The 8,148-nt window shown below is 40.4% G+C and overlaps 1 long non-coding RNA gene across 1 annotated transcript; it reads right to left on the bottom strand.

Moving 5' to 3' along the window:
• Positions 1-4,551: 4,551 nt before the first annotated feature.
• On the bottom strand, positions 4,552-7,709 carry LOC121171005. The gene is made up of 3 exons (XR_005886077.1): positions 7,633-7,709; positions 4,891-4,995; positions 4,552-4,629 (listed from the first exon to the last, which is right to left on the bottom strand). It is a non-coding gene; the product is annotated as an uncharacterized LOC121171005 (long non-coding RNA).
• Between the last annotated feature and the right edge of the window lie 439 nt (positions 7,710-8,148).

The following is an 8,148-nucleotide window of genomic DNA, read 5'->3' as shown; positions in this document are numbered from 1 at the left end:
TTTCAACAACACAACAACCAAGAAAAGATAAACAGTGACCATGAATATTAAACATGTGTCAGAAATTTCAAATTATTCCTACATAGTGCTAAATAAGAAATCATTTATTTACACTAATGTGTTTAATTTGGAAAATTGTATTCAGTTAGCTAATCCAAATTCAATAGTGTCTGAATGCTACCATGAATAAGCCAACTGTTTTATGTAGCAAAATGCATTGTGATTTTCTGGTTAAAATTTAACCTTTACAAAAGCTTTCTGATTGAAATTTAAACTTTGTATTCTCATGTTATTTTCCTGTGAGCATGCTATTATCAGCCATACTGTTTGGAGAACTCAACAGGCAGTGAATATTCATTGCATATGTTATAGTATTAATGCAGAAATGGTTGGTGAATGGATAAGAAAAAATGTCATCTCCATCCTGGTTTGGGGAGACGGTGCTCCATTTGTATTACTGCAGAAAAACAACTGTCATCTCTTAAAATTGCCAATGTGTGCTACCGTCTTTGGATGGTCAATTTTCTCTCTCAGAAAGCAGTATTTACTGATTGGCTACCACTCTCACTAATAAAGCAGAAGAAAGCATGTCAAGACTGAAAGACGTCCATAGATAACCAATACAAGTAGCTTTACTACCACAAGCATTTGTGCTACCTTCTCTCTGTGCGCTGTACTGCTCACGGTAATGATCAAAGATTTATGATGCAGCATTTTTGATTTAGCAAATTCACTCATGTTTTAATAACTTATACTACTGAAGTTATAGATTTTTTGAGACAAGTTTTATATTGGTGATATTTTGTGAGTCATTGTCCACATCTGCCAATGCAAAGATGAACTGATTCTCGTGGGAGAAATGACCTAAAAAGTGAAAGCAGCCAGGCTGAGCTACAAGACAGAGTGCAGCTGAACTTAACACAGATCCCAATAAGCAGTCCTTGAATCAAATGTGAAAACTGAAAATACAGTTGCCAAAGCTTTCATTTCTTAACTGCACTCTCTTCCCTGATCTTCTTTGTATTGTTACCAATTGTCATACATACAAATATCAGAAATTGGCTCCTCTTCCCTGCTTTCCACAGCTCTCACTCTACTTCAGCCAGGGTTCCAAACTATCCCATGAGCTCACCACATCTGCTACACATTCAAAGTTTCACAAATGTGGTGAGTTCGGTTATGGGAGAGGGCATGGAGGGCCGGGGTCTAAAAACTAGACCAATCAATTAGGGTGTGACTGGAACTTGAGTGAAGACTCATCAAAGGGCAATGTAAATGCAGGCAGTGAAGCGGAACCAAGTATGAGGGGAATGTGTTGGCAAGCGCTGGGTGGAGATGCCGGCAGGAAGACAGATGGCAGTGCCGAAGAGGCCCTGTAAATGGTAACAGACAGACAGACAGACAGACAGAGCGCAGTGGCCCAGCCGTTCCGAATGCTTCACGCAAGAAAGGAAAGATCTCTACGTCGGGCGGACTTAGCTTCTCTCTGCCCAGGAAACTGACCCTGGGAGATGAATTCAGCTCTCAGCAAAAACAAGATTCAAAAGCAAAGCACACACTCTGCCAGGAATTTCACTAGACCCTAGTTTGACAGTCACTTCATGAAGATTAGAAAGTTTGTAGTTTCCAGATTAAGGAAGATCTTAAAAGCTGGGCTGAGGAGTTTGTATTCTTTTTTATTAGAAAGTCAGATATACAGAGAGGAGGAGAGACAGAGAGGAAGATCTTCTGTCTGCTGATTCACTCCCCAAGTGACTGCAATGGTCGGTGCTCCGGCGATCTGAAGCCAGGAGCCAGGAATTTTTCCAGGTCTCCCATGCGGGTGCAGGATCCCAAGGCTTTGGGCTGTCCTCGACTGCTTTCCCTGGCCATAAGCGGGGAGCTGGATGGGAAGTGGGGCTGCCAGGATATGAATCGGCGCCCATATGGGATCCCAGCACATGCAAGGGTAGGAACTTAAGTCACTAGGCTAATGTGCCAGGCCCAGGAGTTGTTTATTATTATGATTATTATTTATTATTATAGAGACAGAGATAGGCAGACAGACAGAAAGATAGCTCTTGTCCACTCCTCAGATGTCCACAATACCCCAGGCTGGGTCAGGCTGGAGCCTGGAGATGGTTTCCCATGGGGCTGGCAGTAGTCTCATTATCTGAGCCAGCCATCATCTGCCATTTCCCAGGCTCTGCATTAGCAGGAAGCTGGAATCCAGAGCTGAAGCCATGATGTAGATGTCTCAACCACTGGGCAAACATCCTCCCAGCAAAACAAAAGAAAACAAACAGCACACAGTGCAAGAAAGGTGACCTGGATTTGAATGCTGACTTTCCCACTAACTGATCATGAGGTCATGAGAAAGGAACCCATCTCTTTCTAAGAGCCTCAGTCTGTACCCTTACCTCCTGAAGTAGCCATGAATATTATGTGATATGCAAGTTGTGCAACATTTAGCAGTAGAAGGTGGGGGTTGTCCCACTCTCCTTTGAGATTTAAATATTATAGGCTGAATCTCTTTGCCTCGAGCAGTGAGCAAACTATTTTCCCATTGCAAGCCTGATGGTGTTCCTCAGACTGGAGAAGAAACAGGAAATCCCTCCAGAGTCAGACTGAGATCATGATGACCCAGTGAATCTGTGCATCTCGCTCCTTTCTGGGATGCCAGTCTTCGCGAAGAAACCGCTCCTTTCTCAACATGAGCTTCATACAAGCATGTGTCCAGCAGAGAATCTGAAGGCATTCCTGCAGCAGCATCACAGGCCGTTCTAACACAGAGCTCCTCTGGCGATGGCAGCCCCTGTCTTTCCAGACACCTTTCCTGCTCATCCCTGTTGCCTGGGATCCCTGGCCCCTTCTTCACTGATCTCTCATGCCACTTCCGCCCCAGGGCCAAGCCCTGCTAACCCCCCTTCAGACAGAATAGGATCATTTTTGTCTCAGACTTCTTTCAGTCCAAATATGCCAGCAAGTCTCAGCTTTCACACAATGTTTTCCCCAAGAGAAATACTTGTTTAAAAAAGAAAAATAGCAAACCCCTTTTAGAGTGCATCCTGCATCCTGTATCTCAGAAAAAAAAATGCAAAGGTTTTAAAATAGTAATAACATAATCCTAAAAATAATACATTTTATCAATAAAGAAACTAAGTCAAGTCATATAGTTAGTAAAAGAGCCAAACTTCTGCCTCTGTTTGCAGAGTCTCATAGCAATAGGCAGAATCCAGCACATGTCCCAAATAGATAAATTATTAAGACTGTTCTGCAAGTAGACTGTAGGACAAGTCAAACACAGCAAGATCACTTAGGGAACTAAGGCCGTATTTCTCCGGTTATCCTGTGGAGCACTCGTCTTTCAGCATTCATGGGCAAACGCTGTTCCCATCTCAGACATTCACAACTCTTCAACATAGTAAAGCTTCTTACAACTTGTCAGAAAGCAATTTCTTTTGTGTATGTCAGAACTTCACCAATATAATTATATATTTTGTCAAATAACATTTGTGTGTGTGTGACAAAGACAGACAAAGACTGACATGGATAGAGATGGAGAAAGACACATTCCTATCAGTAATGAATAGAGCTAATAGTCCATTGGACTTACACTGGAAATAGCAATTTCTGTGAAGGTTGAGACACTTCGCAGGACTTGACAATGCAAGTAGGTATAAAGAACAAAAATAAGGAAATACAGGGGATGTGTAATGAACATGAATTTAGCCACAAGTATCATTCTCTTCTTGTCTGTGGCATCCTACACGAGACCTGTGTATTCAATTGAAAATTCAATTAGCATTACTCTCAAATCTATGTAAACACTATCCTAATGTCTCTATTTCATCCTAATGTCTCTATTTCACAAACTTTTAAGCAAGCACTTTCTCAGCTCACATTTGCTTTAAAATGTTTTTGTAACCAGCAAAGTGTTTTGTTACAATATCACGTCTGATGTTCAAATTCCATTTTTTCTGCTTCTATATTTGCTATTTGTCCTTCTTTTTCATCTTTATTTGATCTGTGCCCTTGACACTGTACCTGGAGTTTGAAGTGGGTAAATGTCTTGTGGCTGATGAAGCATGGCATTGGGAACAGAGGAAGTGGGTGAGTGAAAGTAGGTTTTACTGGAAACAGACTCCTGCTCAGCAAGAGGGAACCCAAGGGAAGGTTCCAGATAGGTCTGGGTATGGAAGTTTATCTAAAGCTGGATCTATTGATCAACTTCACATATAGTTTCTGAAGTAAGATGTCTGGCTTTTCCTTTTTATAAATATATTTGCATCATGAGTCTGGTTTGCAGCTTTTTGAGAAGTGGTCAGGGTCTTTGAGGGCTAAGCCTGATTATTAAGGAACTGGAAGTATGTCACTATACACATTAAAAAATAAAGCGGGAAGAGGGAAGGTAGGAACAGGACAGGAAGGAGGAGAGGCTGGGCAGTGTCACTCCTAAATTTGTGTTGTGAAGTACATGAAATCTGTTCATCATACAAAAATAAAATCAAGAGAGAGGAGAAGAGAAATGCATATTTTACAGATATTCTGTGCAATGGTCATGTTCAAATGTATTTTCTCACTGTTGTGGTCAGGTCTGGAGTCAGAGCCAAGAATGTTATCTTGCTGACCACCTGAGAACTACTGCACCTGCGAACAGAATGCTGAGCAGGTAAGACATGTATAGGGTCTGATCTGATACCAGAGCCTAGTAACGTACGGGCACAGGACTGTCTGCACCCTCGGGAGTCATCAGGTTCCTGTATCTCTGCCTCCTCACAACACTACGTTAACATGCTACCGACAAATTCTATTCTTGTCCCCATTTCAATGTGCTTATCGACTGCTTCTAGCCATCGTAAGTGACCCTTTTTTCCAGTTGAAACCATCATGAAGATGCTTCCCACTTACCAGGTCCCAGCTCCAGCCATCCTGCCAGATTCACTCCAGAAATTCATATGACACAGACACAAGAACACTGCACGCTCAGCACAACATCATATTGTATTTTCAAACCTACAAGAGAAGGATGCATGCAGAGGGATGTTTATTTGTGAAAAAAATATATGGAAAATATTGTATCTAGTTTGACAAAGCTCCCATTTTCACTGGATTGAAAGTGTTTTCATAAATGCTGGAGAATAAGAGGAAGGCCTCGCAGGGCAGCTGTATGATCTCTCGGCCCCCTCTGTGGTCAATTACTGCCTTTGCCCAGTAGATTCCAGTGGTGATGGTGACAGGGCAAGGGGAGGGTGGTGGCAACAGCAGCATGAGTGTTTGGCGGGGAGGAGGTTGGTTGAAGAAGGAGGAAGAACAAGAAGTCAGCCTTTAATCTAATGAGATGCATGTGGGATGCCTGGATCCTGGACCAGAGCACCTGAGTTTGAGTCCTGACTGCTCTTCACTCTAACTTCCGGATATTGTGCATGCTGACGAGGCAGCAGGTGAAGGTCCAACTCTTTGAGTTCTCATCACTTACATAAGAGATCTGAGCTGAGTTTCTGACTACCAGTTTCCATCTGGTCCAGCCCTGGCTGTTGCAGGCACTTAAGGAATGAAACAGCAGATGGGAGTCCCTCTTTTTCCGTGCATGTGTTAAATAAAGAAAATATTTAAGAAACAAAAAGCAACTCCCTTTCTCAATGGATTGGATGACTAACAGAAAAGATAAGTAATTAAAAATCTACATATTTTTCTTCCTTCTCAGAACAACCTCCCCTTACTTCTTCCCACCTTTTTCTTCCTTCTGTAGGCTATCCAGTCTGTGCATACGGCACACAATAGACATACTCAACCTTGTTCCTGCTCAGGTGGTGGTGGCTCTCAGTGTAGAGAACCAGGCTCAGGGACCTTAGGGTGCTGCCCACCTCCCAATCAATCACTCAGCTCTCTGAATGAGGATGTCATTCATGGAAGCTTTTCATTATCCCCATATCTAGCTTAAGTGATTTTGCCCAGAGTTTGATGCAAGACATCAAAATTAACAGCCAATAACTTCCCAAAGAAACTGACTTCATGTGCAACCAGGAAGTTGCAGAGAAGCTCTTCTCCATAGAATCTTAAGCCTAAGGTGCTCTCAAGGAAGGTGGAGGCTGCGACAGAATGCAATTGGAGGCTCTAATAAAGATATAACCAGCCTTTAAAGGATTATTTTTGCAGGTTTCAGGCAGTTCAGAGGCATCATTCTGCAATCAGAATAAACAGTTGTTTCTCAGAAAAGATTCTTTCCAAAAAACCACTTTGATTGAATCAGTTTATTAAGGAAAGGCATGCCCAAGGCATTGCTGAAAACAATAAAAGTACTGGCAGATATTTAATGGAGCTAGACCATTGGCTATAGTCAGGGACAGAGTAGAAAAGTGTTTTATCGGGACCTAAACAAAGTTGTACTTCGCTGATGAAGCATGGTCAGAGTCTTAACTGTGTGTTGAGGGAGGAAAGGAGAATAGAGTTTATTAAAATAGTCCAGTCATCAAAAAACAAACTAGTCACAATAAAGATTAGTAAAGGGGGAAAGGAGATATAATTATAGTTACTATAGTATCTTTCACTTTTTAAAATTTATGTGTTTGAACAGCAGAGTGACAGAGAGAGGAGAGAATTAATTATCCCAGCCACTAGAATAATTCCCAAATAGGCTCAATGGTCAGAGGTGGGCCAGACCAAAACCAGGAGCCAGGAATGACATCCCAGTCTCCCATGGGTGTAACAGAGATCCAAGTACTTGGGTCATTATTTTCTTTCTCAAACACAATTCCGGGAGCAGGATCTGAGGTAGGACTCAAACCTTCAGTTTGTTAAGCCAACATCACAGGCACTGGTTTAATGCACTATACGACAGTGCTGGCCATAACATGTTAATCCTAATGTCCATTTCCATTGAAAAAGTATGAGACCTGATAAGAAACGGGAAATATTACTGATATATCAGGTAGGGGTAGAAGAATAGTGAAACTGTAAAACAGTAAAACAATAAAAAATGTAAAGCATAATAAAGACCTGATGGTGGATTAAACAGAATAAAAAGTTTTAAGTAGCCATAAATAAGAGTATGGAACTAAGAGAAAGCATAGTTAAAGAAGTCAAAGAAGATGTAACGACAATGTCACATCAATTAGATGATATATATAATGGAACTTTAGAAGTCAGAAAAAAGAAAGGAATTAAAATATGAAGTAATGAAATTTATTAAATGAATTTAAAAATCATGAGGGAAGCAGATTTCAACTGGGAGGAGACCTAGCAAACATGAAAATAGATCAATAGAGATTTTATAAGCTGTAAATACAAAAAAATTCTGAAGAAAATGAAAATTTATGTTAGAAATGTATGAAATACTATGTGTTCTTAAATATGAACAACTGGAATAGCAGAGGATGAGAGAAAGGAAAGTATTGATAGAAAATTACCATTTTTTATTTTAAAAAAACCCCAGCAATTTACATATCAAGAAGGCTTAACAGATTCAAGCAGAATAAATAAAAATATATCATACAGATATATACTGTACATCCCAAAAGACAGAGGAAAAATTCTTGAAATCAGTAAGAGAAGACACACTACAATAACTCAGTAAGATTAACATCTGACTTCTCAAAGGAAGCAATGGAGGGAAAGAGGCAGTGGAATTTCGTATTAAACTCAAAGACTCACCAGTCAAGAGTTGTACATCCAGTTGAGCTGTGCTGTGGTGCAGCAGGCTAGAATTCCACCTGCAGTACTGTCATCCCATATAGGCACCAGATTTGATTCCTGGCTCCTCCACTTCTGATGCAGTAGACAGTTGAATATAAGACTGGCCTTCTCTCTGTGCCTCTGCTTTCAAATAAATAAAAAAGTAAAATAACATTGTAATCCAATACAGTTATTATTTGAAATGAAGGGTAAAGAAAGTTTTTCAGATAAACAGAGGCTAGGAGAATTTGCTGTTTTCAGTCTCAAGATAAATATTAATGTAGCCGAAAATCAGGTGGTGCCAGTTAACAATTCAAATCCACCTAAATACAATACAAAGCATGACAATATTGATGCCAATAATGATGATACCATGAACTATAAATAACATCATAAAAACATAATTTCCTTTATTTTCTTAACTGATTTTAAAAACACATAAAAATAGCATACACATATCTACAGAGTATTGTCAGACCTATAACACAAAAGTAT

The sequence above is a fragment of the Ochotona curzoniae genome, unplaced genomic scaffold (assembly GCF_017591425.1).
Source record: "Ochotona curzoniae isolate NIBS_2020 unplaced genomic scaffold, NIBS_Ocur_1.0 scaffold_2476, whole genome shotgun sequence".
Lineage (NCBI taxonomy): Eukaryota > Metazoa > Chordata > Mammalia > Lagomorpha > Ochotonidae > Ochotona > Ochotona curzoniae.
The sequence above is the reverse complement of the archived record's forward strand: the minus strand, read 5'-3'. Positions and strand labels throughout refer to the sequence as shown.